This window comes from Cervus elaphus, chromosome 9 (assembly GCF_910594005.1).
Source record: "Cervus elaphus chromosome 9, mCerEla1.1, whole genome shotgun sequence".
Lineage (NCBI taxonomy): Eukaryota > Metazoa > Chordata > Mammalia > Artiodactyla > Cervidae > Cervus > Cervus elaphus.
This window is the reverse complement of record NC_057823.1, coordinates 53,317,892-53,334,734: the sequence shown is the minus strand read 5'-3', so window position 1 is coordinate 53,334,734 and position 16,843 is coordinate 53,317,892. Positions and strand designations below refer to the sequence as shown.

Below are 16,843 nucleotides of genomic sequence, written 5' to 3'. Positions count from 1 at the left end.
GAGAAGACATACAAGTGGATGCACATTTTAAAAAAAGCACAAAATCATTAGGGAAATGCTAATTAAAACCACAATTGAATAACAGTTCACACTCATTAGAATGGTTGTGATAAAGGACCTTTTTTAAAAAGACTGACCAAATGTTTGTGAAGATGTGGAGCAACTGGAGCCCCATATGGTTGCTAGTGAACATGTGAAATGGTGCACACTTTGACAAACAGTGTGTTGGTTTCTTAAAACATACACCTATCAGAGGATGTAACCAGTCTACACAGAAGTCTTTTTCTTAACAGCTAAAAATTAGAAAAAACATTCCATTGACAGGTGGCTAGGCAATAAAAATGTGATATATCCATACAATGGAATACTACTCAATGATGAAAAGGAATGAACTACTCAAAATACCCAGCAATATGAATGAATCTGAAAATCATTATGCTGAGCTAAAGAAGGTAGATACAAAAACTTCTTATTGAACAATTCCATTTATATATTATTCTAGAAAATGCAATCAATTTATAGTAACTGAAAGCAGATCAGCAGTTCTTTGAGGCCTGAGTTGAAGGGAGAAATAACTGCAAAAGAACCACAGAAAACTTTGGGGAGTGGTGAAAATATTCTATACCTTTAGGTTAGTGGTAATTTCAAGAATGTACACTAAAATGCATTGAATCATGGAATCTAAAAAATAAACTCGTGACTATAATTTAAAAAAACAGGCTCACAGATGTAGAGAACAAATTAGTGGTTAGCACTGGGGAGAGGGGAGGAGGGAAGGGCAAAGTAGGGACAGGTGATTAACAGGGAGAAATTCCTGTGTGTAAAACAAATAAGCTACAAGGATATACAGTACAACACAGGAAATAGAGCCAATATTTTATAATAATTATAAATGGAACAAATCCTTTAAAAATTGTAAATCAGTATGCTGTACACCTGAAAATTATATAATATTGCATATAATAAACCTCAGTTTTTAAAAACAAAACTCACTGGATCAAATACTTTAAATGGATATAGTCTATTAAGATATAGCTTTATCTATACTATACATTATAACTATACATTATAGTTATTAAGATAATTATAATAAGTTGATAAAAAATAAAGCCATGAATATCACTATAAAATTTTAAGGTTCTTAAACAAGTGTGGAAACTGGCCTTGTTTTCATCCTGACCAAATTATCTGGAATACAGGAGTGGGCACTATTCCTTCTCCAGGAGATCTTCCCAACCCAGGGATCGAGCCCAGGTCTCCCGCATTGCAGGCAGATTCTTTACCAACTGAGCTACTAGGGAAGCCTGAAGTACTTGATAACAACCTTTAAAGAAAAAAAGGAAATTATTCCCTTTCCTTACGGGTTTCCCAGGTGGCACTAGTGGTAAAGAACCCACATATAATTAACTGCTTGTCTAAATTTAGATTAATATCTTGGGGGATCCTGGTGATTTTAGAGTTTTCATGTAATATTTTTAATATTATTTTAGCTGTAAAACAAAATCTATTGATGTTATAAGGAGAAAACAAAATTTTCAAACACAAAAATGTGATTTAAGTTTCTTCTGGTCTTGTATTTCCAAAAACCCTCAAATAAGCTGTTAAACAGGAGAACATTCAGCCATCACATAGACCAAAAAAAAAGCTCTTAGTGTAAATTCCATCAAACCACCCTAGGGCACAACCTTCAATAGGGCATTTCAAGAGAACTATAGATAAAATATTAACTTACAAATGAATCACAGAAGGAATAAACAGTGGGTTTCAGAGGAGAGGCAAATTTAAGTGAGGCAGATGGCAGCTCATATGTATGTAAACTATAGATTAAATTTTCACAATTTATTCCTCTGTTCATCTAAATAGGTAGAATAATATCATAGCTATAAATACTAACGTGAACTACTATCAACTCCTCAGTTACTATACAGACTTATGTAAATCTTCTTGCTTGGTGATAAAATCTCATTTATGAACAAAATGTTTGCGAGCCCAAGGGTCATAGCTTATGAAAGACACCATAAAAGAGGCAAACGCTAGTGCTATGTCTTCAAAATTATAAGGTTCTTTGCTCTCCACAGAAGTAAAAAGAGTGCCATGACAATTCAGACCTATTTGATTTTCAGTTGAATGAAAGTTGAAAGGCATTACAACAATCATTCTATGATTCAGAATGAATCCAAATGCATGGCTATAATCTTCTGAGATTATAATCATAATCCTTGATGGTAGGGGACAGGTGCTTGGGAGGAACATTTAATCTTACACACATTAATAATTAACAATCTTGCTCAGACTACTATCATTAATCTGAAGAAGATATCCTTTAAAGGTTTTGATGGAGATATAGAATGTGCCCTCCTTTCTAAGAGAAGAAGACAAATGTAAAACCTTTTATCTATTACATGCCATTTTTCAAGTCAAAAGAGCAGGAATGGGAAACTATTAACAGTTATGTTATTTACATCCTGGGTGTCTGTGTTATTTCTAATTACTGATCTGGGAACTAGACAAAATCTGGCTCAACTAATTAATTAACTTGCAATTATTATTGGACATGACTGAACAGTATTTTCCAAAATAGTCCCAAATGTGGCTAGAAATAGGGACAAAAAAATAATATGTCTGAGCAAGAATAAATCATGACCCACAACTATTACAGAAATAGATCCAGCAAAAAGAGCTAAAAGTACTAATTAGTAATTAGACTTTGAGAAGTCAAGGATTATGTTGTAATACCTAAGATAACCACCAAAGTGATAAAAAAAAGAATTTTTAAAGTTTAAAAAACACAAAAAACGTCAACTTTCAAGCTAATAGCAGGATGTCTTCTATGCATTTTCCTAAGGAATTTATCTGAAAATCAAGCAAAGATCAATGTACAAACTTGTTCACGGCAGTGACATTTATAATAAACACTAGAATCAAATGTTCAGCATAGGAAAATTATCTGTGATGAACTATCATACAGTCACCTAAAATGTTGACCTCTATAACAAAAAAGAAACAGATTCATAGAGAACAAACTAGTGGTTACCGGCGGGAAGAGAGAAGAGGAGGGAGCAAGATGGGCTACAGACTATATAAAACAGATAAGCTACAAGGATACGTTGTACAGCACAGAGAATATAGCAAATATTTTATAATAACTATAAATGGAATAAAACATTTAAAAACTGTGAATTACTACGTTATTCATCTGAAACATACATTATTGTATATCAACTATATCTCAATAAAAACTTAATCATTTAAAAATGCCTATACTTCCCTAAATTTTACTATATTCTATAATATATAAATTATTTATATATTATTTCAACTATTTTTAAAAATACACATGGAACATGTTTTTTTAAAAAGAGCTACAATATTGTAAAGTAATTAGCCTCCAACTAATAAAAATAAGTGAAAAAAAAGCTGTAAACATATAATTGTGACTGTACTTAGGTTTTGGAACTACAGGTAATTTCTTTTTATAAAACATCTACAATGATCATGTGGTACTATTTAATGGGAAAGTTATTTTTCAACCTTTTTCTCAACCTTATCAGCTACCTATTTCTTCATGATAAAATCTGATATTCTAAACACTGAAGAATCTTACCTGATTCTTATTTATTTTTCTAGCCTCAACTTCTTCTCTGCTTACACATATACAGTATATTCTGAACAAATCAAAGTATTTTCAGTTTCTCTTACGCTTTCTCATTTCTCCAGGGCTTTATGGATTTTGCTCTGCCTGAAATACTCATTCACCAATCTACCTCCTTGCTTCCCAAATCATCCATTAATCCTCTACTATAGAGAGAGATATCTTACATGGGATCCCTCTGCATGTCCCCACCCCCAACCGAACAACATACTAAGTTAGTTGCTTTCCCTCTGCATTCCAGGGTAGCATGTATTTGTTTCATTGTAGCTCTAATCTGTTTCTATTATAATTGATGGCTTACCTGTTTATTGTTGAGCTATCTTTCACTGTTATGGATTATATCTTATCTGTCTCTACATTTTGAGTGTCTCACGCTTTAAAAAGTATGTCAGATGGAGTGACTAGAATAAAGAAATATGGAAACTGTATGTCAAGCAAAGTCACAAATACCACCTTTAATAAAATTTGATTATCTGAATGTTTTTGTTTGCTTTTTATTGAAATATAGTTGATTTACAATGTCACATTAGTGTCGGTATACAGCACAGTGATTCAGTTACATAGATGTAACGTGTGTGTGTGTGTGTGTGTGTGTGTATTCTTTTTCAGACAATAGGTTATTGTCTGAATGTTTTAAGTGAAAGCATGTGCTCTCTTGGTTCATAGTAGATCTAATGTATGAATTACTTTTTTTCCCCAAATCAGTAATTGCTGGTTCTTTACCACTAGTGCCACCTGGGAAGCCCAAAATAATAATAAAAGATTTAAATTCCCCTATAAAGCATTTCAATACTATTTAGATGCTAATATGCTGGTGATAACATTGTATACTATGGAATCTTGGGTAATGGAAGCTTAAATTATTCAGAGTAGCCATCTTACTGAAAGCAAGTAAATATTCTAGATAAAATATTAAAACAATTATCTTAAAAGCACTGAAAATCTGATAAGATTGTGAGAACTGCTAAGACAAAGTCTGGAGGAAACTTAAACCCAGAGAGGTGAGCAGAATTTTGAACTTGCTTTTTGTTTTGAAAGCATCTGCCAACATAAACTTGGTTGTAAATCCAGATAATTTGTAGGATAAGGAAGACAGAAATTAAGGACCAGAAAGTACATAAGAAGAGAAATCTTATAGGATCTCCAAACTACAGTCATCTGGAACCCAAGGACCATACCCTCCAGGAGATGGTGTAACAAAACTAAACCTATCCACTGCTGGGAAATTTCATTTGAAGCCAACAAAAACAGAAGGAAAACAGGAAAGGAAAAAAAGTCTTATAAAGTTGTGGTTGGATACTGGATATCCTGTAGATCTTCAGCTGGGTATACATAGAGCCTAAGCCTCCAAAGATCTTCAAATCTTGAAATTAAGGTAGCATGCAACTAGTAGTATTCAGACATTGGCATGTGTGTGTTCAGTCACTTCAGTAGTGTCCGACTCTCTCTGACCCCATGGACTGTATAGCCTGCCAGGCTCCTCTGTCCATAGGATTCTCCAGGCAAGAATACTGGAGTGGGTTGACATATCTTCCCCGGAAGATCTTCCTGACCCAGGGATTGAACCAGTATCTCCTGCATTTCCTGCATTGCAGACAGGTTCTTAACTCCTGAGCCACCTGGGAAGCCCCTCAGACACTGGCAGATGTAAATAAAAATCTATCCTGAAGGTACTTTCAAACAAGATCTCAGGATATCCTGAGAAATATTATTTTCAGGGTAATGACCATCAGAAGTCGGGGGAAATCTGGAACACATGGAAATACGGAGCTGTGATAAAAAACTAATTGATGCAGCACTCAGCAGAAACATACTTTCAGACTGCAGACTGTATAAATATCAGAGATTTAATATATTTAAAGAAATAAAAAGCAAGTTTGAAAATATTTTCAGAGAAGTAAAATAAATTTAAAATAACCCAGAAGATATGAACAATAATATTAGAATTTTTAAATGAAAAACAGAATAACTAAAAAGAAAATTCAAGGGACACTTTCAGTAGAATATTAGGCACAAAGGAAGACAAAATAAGCAAAACTGAAAGAAAAATAATAAGAAATTTCTCAAAAAAGAGCACAACAAGACAACAGTGAAACCCAAAAAGTAGGTGATAAATTTAATGTGCAAAAGTGAAGGAAATGCTTACCTAGAATTCTATACCCAAGGAAAAATATCTACCAAGAATGACATCATAGGCAAACAGAAACTAAAACAGTTCATCACCAATAGAAGTAGAGATAGAGAGTTATTCCATAATGTTAGAAGTTTTCCATTTAACAGGAAAATATTACAAATCTAAATTAGGTTAAGTATCTAAATAAAATAAAAAGCCTCAAAATATATGAAGTAAAAATGTGACAAAAATCCAAGAAGAAATAAAAAATTCATTTACAGTGAGACATTTTAACATAACTTTTTCAGTCACACAAAATAAGCAAATAAAAAGAGTAAAAAAGAATGCAGAATATTTGAACAACACAACTGGCAAAAGACTTAACAGACATATACAGAGTACTTTTACAGGCAATTTCATAATATTACCCCTTTCATAAACACAGACACTCATGAACATTTACAAAAATCAACCATTCACAGCCTGACATACTGTCAGACACGACTGAGCAACTAAGCATGCATACATGAAAACTTGTCATGGATTCATTGATATTTCTTTAATGGTCCAGATTACACTTGATTTTCTTACATGCACCACATGCTCATGTGTATTTTAAAGATTTTTCCTTCTGCAGTTACTGGGTGGTTTTATATGCACACACATACATGCTCATTAACCCCCTTATTCAAATTCTCTGTATCCTCATTGTTGGTTTTTTTTCTGTCTCCTTATTCTGTTTCTGAACAAAGTATGTTAAAATTTCCTATTCTGGTTATAGATTTCTCTACTTCTCCTTAAAGTTTAACTGTTTTTGCTTAAGGTACTTAAACATGATGTTATTAACACATTAAATTTTATGATTGTTTTATCTTCCTAATGGACTAACCATTTTATTATTACATAATGCCCCTATTTCTATCTATTAGGCTTCTTGTCTTCAGGTCCACTATAAGTGATACCTGTAGAGTTAGCTCTACAGTCTCCTTTTGATAAGTGTTTACATGGTATGTCTCTTTCCATTCTTTTACTTCCCACTTTTTTTTTTTTTTTTTTTTTATTTATTTATTTTTTTTTTACTTCCCACTTTTTTTTTATCCTTTTTGTAAAAGTGTGTCTCTGATAACTGACATATGGGAGTATAATTTCTAACCAGTATGACCATTTTTGTAATTCGAGTGTTTAGTCTATCTACATTTAATGTAACTAGTGATATACCTGGATTTTAATCTCTACTTGTATTTATCTTGTCTAATTTGCCTTTCCCCTATTTCTAGCCTTCATTTGGACTAATTAAGTATATTTTTATTCAATTTTCTCTCTGCTATTAACTTATTGGCTACTTTTCTTTACTATCTTAAATGGATTTTCTTAGAAAATACAACATTCATCCTGGACTTATTAAAGTCTAATATAATTTTTACTTTCACTACTTTCAGGACAATGTAATGGCCTTAAACCCTTTTAATTCCATTTACCTCTTTCCATATTTTTGTTGTTGTCCTCATATATTTCAGTTCTTCTTACATTTTAAACTCTACTGTGCATTATTATTGTTTTAGTCAGTAAATATTTACTTCCTCTTCTTCCCTCTTTTCCCCCTCCCTTCCTTTCTATATTTCTGTGCTTCTAATTGGGAAAATTTTCCATTAAGAAATCACTTACTGTTTCCCTCAGTGCAGATCTGATTGGGATGCATTTCCTCAACTTTGTTTTGTTTGAAAATATTTTTATTTACTTCTTTTTTTTTAAGGATATTTTTGCTGGGTACAAAATTCTAGGTTTTTCAGGTTTTCTTAAATCCCTTGAAGATGTCATTTCGTTGTTTTCTGGCTTCTATTTTTCCCTTGAGACCTCAGTTGTCCATCTTCCTATTGCTCATTTGAAGGTAGTGTGTTCTTTTTATTTTCTGGCAGTCAAAGATGACTCACTGAAAAGCCTAATAAAACCCAACACATCTACAGCAAAGCTTATCCAAAAAGAGAAATAAAAAATATCACACTAGCAATACAGAAAGAAACATATGGTTCCTACATTTCAAAATAAGAAAAAGAAATATTATGAAACAACTTTAAGCCCACACTCTATAAATATGTATTTTCACATTTATTTGAATGCACAAAATTATTGAAAAACACAATGAAGCAACTGTTATAACTAGAAACAGAAGATCTATATAGTTTCATATCTATAACAGATTTTTATTTATAATTAAAGACTTCAATGCAGAGAATGCTAGTCCAAAAAGGCTTCATTCTGAATTCTTCCAAATGTTTACAGGAGGGAAAGAAACCAATGATTTACATATACAAACTTTCCAAAGAACTGGAAAAAAGGTAATACTTCTCAATGTACTATATGAGACCAGCATAGTTTTGATACCAAAACCTGTCAAAAACATTATAAAATGAAAGATTACAAGTCAATTTCTTTTATATACAGATTTTTAAAATTCTAAGCAAAACGTTAAGAAACTAAATCTAGTGATATAAAAAGAATAATACATCACAACAAACCTACATTTATGCTAAGAATGCAAGATTGGTTTGTTACTATTAAATCCATCAATATCTGGAGACAAATAAAAACAGAAACAGTGATCTAAAAATCTATGGGACACAGCAAAAGCAGTTCTAAAAGGGAACTTTACAGAGATACAAGCCTACCTCAGAAAACAAGAAAAATTTCAAATAAACAACCTAACCTTACACTGAAAGGAACTATAAAAGAATAACAAACAAGACCCAAAGTTAGCAGAAGGAAAGAAATCATAGAGATCAGAGAAGAAATAAATAGAATAAAGTCTAAAAAAACAGGAAAGATCAATGAAACTAAGAGCTAGTTCTTTGAAAAGATAAATAAAATTGATAAACCTTTAGCCAGACTCATCAAGAAAAAGAGAGGAGCCAAATAAATAAAATCAGAAATGAAAAAAAGTGACAACTGATATCACAGAAATACAAAGACTCACAAGAGACTACTATGAATAATTATATGCAAATAAAATAGACAATCTAGATGAAATGAATAAATCAAAAATAAACAAATGGGACAACACCAAACTAAAAACATTTTGCACAGCAAAGGAATCTACTGACAAAATGAAAAAGTCACCTACTGAATGGGAAAAGATATTAATATTTGCAAATGATATATTCAATAAGTGACTAATATCCAAAATACACAAAGAATACATATAACTCAATATAAAAAAAATGACCTGACTAAAAAATGGGCACAGGATCTGAATAGGTATTTTTCCAAAGAAGACAAGCAGACGGCCAACAGATACAAGAAAAGATGCTCAAAATCACTAATCACCAGGGAAATGCAAATCAAAACCACACTGAGATATCACTCTGCACTTGTCAGAATGACTATTATCAAAAAGACAGCAAATAAGAAAGAAGTATTCATGAGCATGTGAAGAAAATGGAACCCTCATGCACTGTTCATAGGAATGTAAATTGATGTAGCCACTATGGAAAACAGTATGATGTTTCCTCAAAAGAGTAAAAACAGAACTACCATATAACCCAGCAATTCCCCTTCTGGATACTTTTCTAAAGAAAATGAAAACACTAATTTGAAAAGATATACAGATCCCCTATGTTCACTGTGGCATTAATCACTATTAATATCCAAGATATGGAAGCAACCTAAGTGTCCACCAATAGATGAATGAGTAAAGAAGATGTGATGTGTGTGTGTGCATGCACACACACACACACATACATATAATGGAATATTAGTCATATAAAAGAATAAAATTTTGCCATTCATGACAATCTGGATGGATTGTGAGGTTGTTATGCTAAGTGAAATATGTCACACAACAACAAAAATGGCATGATTCCACTTACATTTGAAAAACAAATATAAAAAAAGCAATGAATAAACAAAATAGAATCAAAGTCATAGATATAGAGAAGAAACAAGTGGTTGCCAGAAGGGAGGAGGGTGGGAGATGAGTAAACTAGGTAAGGGAAATTAAGACGTACAAACTTTCAGCTACAGAATAAATAAGTCAAAGGTAAGAAATGTACACTGTGGGAAATACAGTCAATAATGATATAATACCTTTTGTATGGGGACAAATGGTAACTAGACTTATTACGGCAACCATTTCATAACACATAGAAATACCAAGTCACTATGTTGTGCATCAGGAACTAACACAGTGCTGTAGGTTAATTATACTTCAAAAACAAACTCACAGAAAAAGAGATCAGATCTGTGATTACCAGAGGTGGGGGTAGGGAAGAGGGGGAATTGGACAAAGGTGGTTCAAAAATACTTAAACTTAAAAAGCCCTAATTTTGAAAGCAATTTGAAACAAGTGAATCTAACTCTATGTAGTTTGTGGCTTAACTACACAGAGATGAACTATTCCAAGATACTTTATTTTTTTTTTTCCAAGATACTTTAAAACATGGTAATTTATACAACGGGCTTCCTTGATGGCTCAGTGGTAAAGAACCTGCTTGCCAATGCAGGAGACATGGGTCCAATCCCTAGGTAAGGAGGATCCCCTGGAGAATCCACTCCAGTATTCTTGCCTGGGAAATCTCATGGACGGAGGAGCCTGGCAGGCTACAGTTCATGGGGTCACAAAAGAGTTGGACACAACTTAGCAACTAAACAACGTTTTGTACAAGCCTAATAAAATGCAGCCTACAAATGAAAAGAATGGCAAAAACATTAAACTGTTACTGTAACCACATTGTTAGTGTAGTGCTGGTACTGTTTTCTGAATCTGTTCTTTGAGTAGTGTGTGGTAATAAATTAGTAATTATATTGATATTAATGAACACTGGGATTTTTATGGTGGGAGAAAGGAGATACAAATGTAAGAGTAATGAAATTAACTAAAAACTTTGTAGTTCTGAATTGAATTGGAAAGATTAGTATGAACTTGTGATTTTACTTTTTTTAAAATGCATATCCCTTAGTTCCGTGACTGAAAATACCTAGAAACACTGACTCAATCCTGTAGGAATAAACACACCTACCACCCAGATTATATTTCTAAATGACATCTCCCACAAAAAAGAATTGAAGGATCCTTGGGGAATGGCTGATTCCAGGTCCAAGACAGGAAATTTACAAAATGAATCTGGGTATTTATAATACCACAAAGCAGACAGTCTCTTAAAAATGAATGAAATGAATCCCTCACTGTAAGGAAAATAAATGATAGTATTCATTGCAAATACTAAAATTTAAGATTTTGAGTGACAGTTATAATTTTGGAAAACTTTTGTCTACCATGGTGAGCCTGTAGCTTCCAATACTAAAAAACCGTCTGATGAGAGCAATGGCGGTATTGATAAATATTATTTTTTATTGCATAATAAAATGTGTCCACATCTGGAAGATCTGTATAACTCAGAGAGCAACATTTCCCAAACAACCAATTGTTGTTGTTGTCGTTGTTTAGTCATTAAGTCATGTCTGACTCTTTACGACCCCATGGATTGTAGTCTTCCAGGCTCCTCTGTCCATGGGATTTCCCAGGCAAGAATATAGAAGTGGGTTACCACTGCCTTCCCCAAACAACCAATAAACCTGACTTAAAAAGTATATAGTGGAAGGAAGGGACAAATGGTCTAAGCATTTTAATATTCACCTTGTAGACTGTTCCATATTCGCTTACTACATGAAAAAAAAACTAGCTCAAATCTAGAGTTTAAATTTTAAAAATGAGATATGAGTACATACCACTATAATGATGAAAATGTAAAAGGCTGGTAAATACTAGTAATACTAATTATTCAAGAATGTGGAGTAACTAAAACTCTCAAGCTGGTGGGAGAATAACTTGGAACAACTAATTTGGGAAACCGTTGGCAGTACCTATGAAAGTTGAGAATACTCATACTACATAAACAAGCAATTTCTACTACTAGATACACTGTTAACGGAAATGCTAATGTGTGCACCAAAAGACATAGGGAAAATGTCCATAGCATAATTGTCTATAATAGCAAAAATAAACTTGAAAAAATGTCCCATCAATAGAAAAACGGATAAATAAATTGTGATATACAACACAATAAACAGCAGTTTAATGGATGGATTACTGCTACACACAGCAGGCCAGATGAACGTCACATGTATAATATTGAATTAAATTAGCCAGACACAAAACCATAAGCATACTATATGATCCTATTTTTATGACATTGAAACTCATTATAATAGTGATATTTTCAGATGAGAGTAATGAGGTATTAGTGGTTCAGCCATGTCCAACTCTTTGCAACCCCCATGGACTGTAACCCACCAGGCTCCTCAGTTCATGGAATTCTCCAGGCAAGAATATTGGAGGAGGTAGCCATTCCGTTCTCCCGGGATCTTCCCAACCCAGGGATCAAACCCAGGTCTGCTGCATTGCAGGCAGATTCTTTACTGTCTGAGCCACCAGCGAAGCCCAATGATAGAGGAGGCTGAGGGGGGCTTGGGGTGCTGGTAATGCTCTTCTACTTCCTTATCCCTGTGGTGATCACATGACTGTGTTGGCTTTGATTATTCAGCAAGCTGTACATGTATGATATATGAACCTGTATGTATGATAATGTATGATATATGAACTTTTATATATGTTATATTTTAAATAAAATTTTAAAGATAAGATTTACATAAATCAGCTAATACTAAGTGGAAATTTTTTGGTTTTAAATCCATGAATCCATACATTGGAAACAACAAAACCTGAAAAACAAAAAGCTAGAAATCAAATAGCAAACTGAATATAAAGAAATATGAGAAGGTAAATAATGTTAAGAGCAGAAGTCAATGAAATAGAAAGCAAATATACAAGAAAGAGAATCCCAAAAACTTAGTTAGTCCTTCAAAAGGCTAATATAATAAGTGACTGCCAAGTCTAACCAGGAAAACTGAGAGCTGACAATAACATTAGGATTGGAAAGAAGAATATCACTACAGATCCTGTAAATGTTAAAAGATTACAAAGAAGACATTATAAAAAAAATTTATGCCATATTTAGTGTATATTTTAGCTTAAATATTTGAAAATTTAGCTAAAATTAATGTATTTCTGGAAAAGAGAATTTATAGAAATGAAACAAGAATAAAAATATGAATATTTCTTCTATAGTAAAGAAATGTGATTTCATGATTTAAAACTTTTCCACAAAGAAAACTTAAGGCACAGAGAATATCCTTAGTGAATTCTATTAAGTATTTGAGAAAATATCACCAATCTTAACATGACCAGAGACTAGAAAAAAAGGAGAGGAAAAAAGAAAAACACTTCTAACTTGCTTAATAAGGCCAGCATAACCTTGATAGCAAATCCTTAAAAGAAAGGAAAATGACATGCCAATCTCAAGTGATGAATACATTATTAAGATGTCTTTATTGGTTGTTTTTATTTTGTAAGAACATCATTTTGATTCTAAACAAAACAGCTGTAATCTTTGCTTAAAGATTCCAAAGAATAAGCATAATGTACCTGAAATTCAGAGAGTACATTTTTGAGGTATGTCAGTAGAGCTCAGTTATGAAACTAGTGTATGTGTACATGGCAATCACATGACTCTAAGAACAGCCAACAATTTGAGCTGGGACAGAAAGGCTTTTCTCTTTCTCTGCAGCACAGAAGACTATATGATCGCATATTCATCCCTAGATTCTAAGACAAGTTCCAGATGAATATATAATGACCTTCTGTGTTCAAAGATTGAGGAGGAAATTCTTTTCCTAATTATTTTTCATATGGGGCTTCCCTGGTGGCTCAGATGGTAAAGCGTCTGCCTACAACGCGGGAGACCCAGGTTCAATCCCTGGGTCGGGAAGATCTCCTGGAGAAGGAAATGACAACCCACTACAGTATTCTTGCCTTATTCTTGCCAATTATTTTTCATAAATGCAGTATAAAAGAGACATGTAACTTATTTATATCTTGACCCATTCTCCTCTCATCAATTAAAACTGGGAACAAAGTGAGTAACCACCTTTATCATTAAGTTTTGGTTTTAAAGAATAATCCTTACCAATAAATTCTTTACTTCCCATACTTTAGTCAGAATCCTAGATTGTGATCTATATTCATTTGACATTCTGCCAAATGCTATTTCTGATATTCACATTACATGCATTTGAGCAATATAAAAACCTCTTAGTAATTCAGTCTACTTTCATCCCAACCCAGCTAAAGAGTATTTAGTCTCTGAAATATTACTGCAAATATTGAAGGCAACGAAAATCAATAGGTCATTAACATTATCATACATGCTGTCAAAACTTTTCCACTCATACACCTCCCCAAAGCATTGCTTTTCTCTTTTCTACTCAAGTTATGATGCTCTTCTCTCCTTTTCATTAGTTTGAGGTTTCCATATTATACAAAGAATACTATTGTGCTGTCTCCATATATTTGAATCTGAATATATTTCATATAGCCTGCATGCTTCCTTAGATTCTGCACTCTAAAGTTTTTCAAAGTGTGGTTATCAGTTTCAAAGTCAAAATAGATATAAGGAAATATCCAGTTAACCTATGGGCAAGTCTACTTGGGGAATATACGTTAGCAAATAAAAACACCCAGAATGCCAAAAACATTCTACCACCCTGTTAACATGTGACACTGCAAAGGGGAAATATTTTATGCCCCATAGATCCTGGCAAAAGAGAAGTTGCTTTAATTTGGTTTAGTTTAATTTAAACTGGTATGTTAAAAATATAATTTTCATGTGAAATTTTTAACAAAGTCAGTTTATGCTGTTGTGCATTTTGGGGACACTAATATTTACTATCTTTAAAAAACTGCCAATGCAGTTTTTAAAAGGAAGTAGATATATCACAGATATCATCTAAAAAATTAAATTATCAAGAATCTTAACAGAAAAAAATTGACATGAGACTCATATTGCTTACTTGTTGCACAGTAGGTCAATTTTGCTTATATCTATCAAATATTATCAAGGGAGAGATACAGATAAAATGTTTTCCTGAGTTTCTTTTTTTCCCTGATTTTCATAAGCTGTTTTTTTAGTATTGTAAACTATACTAACATACTCTAAAATAAGAGAGAGCTTAGAGTAGAACAAAATAAAAGTACATATGCATCAACATGATTCTGTGTGACTCGGACACAGTTAAAATTATGAAATTGCAGGCTTTTCAAAAGATAGATGGTTTCTAAAACTGAAGCAACAAATACCTTATTTCTAGAATTCTGTAGTTGTTCTTAAGGCATTCAATGAACACCATGACAAGCATTCTTTTCTAAAGCATCAAAAGACTGGATCGATATGCACTTGGAGGAAAAAGTAAGTGATAAATGCCTGTGTTTAATTACAAATACTCCAGCTTCATAGAAGTTATTTTTGTCCATGTTTTTGTACAACAAACTTTCTTTATATGTAAGGAAATATCCAGCCCATAAAAATGAACAGTGAACCACCTATAAAGCAAAATATCAACAATGATGGGAAGACTGCTCAACTGGATGGATGAGATGACACAATAGTCCTCCATGTCTAAACAGTATATATCTCTGTTACTTTATCACTCACATAAGTTTAAACATTCTGTGGCAGGGGACATATTCCTCTGTCATTAGCAATATTCTTTCCTTCTAAGTGGATACGTTTCCTTCTAACTCCCAGATCCATTGGCCTTCCTAACGCTAACTTATGCTTCCTTTGCAGGCTAGTCAGAATGTTTCTCTCAAACAATTCCTAATTCTCAAACTTCAGAGACACTACTGGTATTCTTATCTCTCCTTGTTACAGAAAGCAATGAAAAAAAGAAAGAAATGGTGAATTCTCTTAATAGAAGGAGAGTTTACACATTGTGTTTTGATACCTGAAATACTTCTTGTGCACCAATTTTCTCCCTTAAAATTAGCTGCACTTTAATTTTCATTCATGCAAATTTCACAATGTAATTATGTGCATTCCTGTTAATCACTTTGTCATCTACAGAAACTGGACTGGTATTAAGCCCCAGAACACAACATTGATGTTGTTCATGCTAGCTCTAGACCAGAAAATCCCTGTTGTGTTGTTTCATGATTATATATCATAAGGAAGAAAATAATCATTGAAATAATGCATTTGAAAAGGACCTTTAAACTACTAGCTATATATAAAGTAAAAAAGTAAATTTTTCACTATATATTATACAGTGTTACCACTCAATTTCATAGATTCACAAATTGAATCATTTATTCATCAACAAGTATTGACTAATCATATAGTATATAATGGATTCCACTGTATCATGCTATAAATATTAAATATGCAAAATTATAATAAAAGATGCAAATCTATTTTATTTGCAGTTAACATCATTATTTGAAGTAGAGTAACTTATAACCCAATTTCCCCCTTATTATCTGAAATGGTAAAACATTCCCTTCCCTAACTTCTGCATACCTCCTTCCCTTGTATCCATGATCTCTAGGAGAAGTTAGAAAGTAATACTGGAAAATTGCTAATCCAATTGCTCCCACTTCACTCAGAAAGTTTTGAAATACCAAGGGCCACTATAGATGAACTGAAGTATTTGAATAATTTAATCTTTCTTAGGTGCCACTGCTGCTGCTGTGTGTGTTTAGTCATGTCCGATTGTTGCAAACCCATAGACTGTCAAGTCCCACAGACTACCTGCCAGGCTCCTCTGTCTATGGGACTCTCCAGGAAAGAATACTGGAGTGGGTTGCCATTCCTTCTCCAGGGGATCTTCCTGATCCAGGAATCGAACCTGGGTCTCCTGCACTGCAGGCAGACTCCTTACTGACTGAGCTAGGAGGAAAGCCTTCTTAGGGACATTATACCTTAACATGGTATTTACTTATTTCAAAGTTTACTGGCTTCTAAAATAATAAGAAAATTAAATCCAAGTTGAATGGACTTCAAATGGGAAGTGCACCTTGAACACACAAATGTTTCTGACATGGCAATTATGCATCTGTCTTCCTTGTGAAATGCATCAATAAGAACACATAATAAAAGATTGTCAAGTCCTATACCCAACTGTATCATCTTTCTGTCAGTACAAGTAAGTGTTCTGAGACATGCTTATTATTTCTATATATTTACAAATAC

General features: G+C 33.0%; 2 protein-coding genes and 2 pseudogenes across 10 annotated transcripts in view; all 4 read right to left on the bottom strand.

Moving 5' to 3' along the window:
- Window positions 1-16,843, bottom strand: part of LOC122700236 (protocadherin alpha-2-like) — a 165,882-nt gene that overhangs the window by 36,445 nt on the left and 112,594 nt on the right.
- Window positions 1-16,843, bottom strand: part of LOC122700233 (protocadherin alpha-C2) — a 190,562-nt gene that overhangs the window by 67,706 nt on the left and 106,013 nt on the right. The window lies entirely within an intron of this gene.
- The window catches only part of LOC122700248, a 127,260-nt pseudogene that overhangs the window by 36,446 nt on the left and 73,971 nt on the right, over window positions 1-16,843 (bottom strand).
- Window positions 1-16,843, bottom strand: part of LOC122700250 — a 119,065-nt pseudogene that overhangs the window by 36,439 nt on the left and 65,783 nt on the right.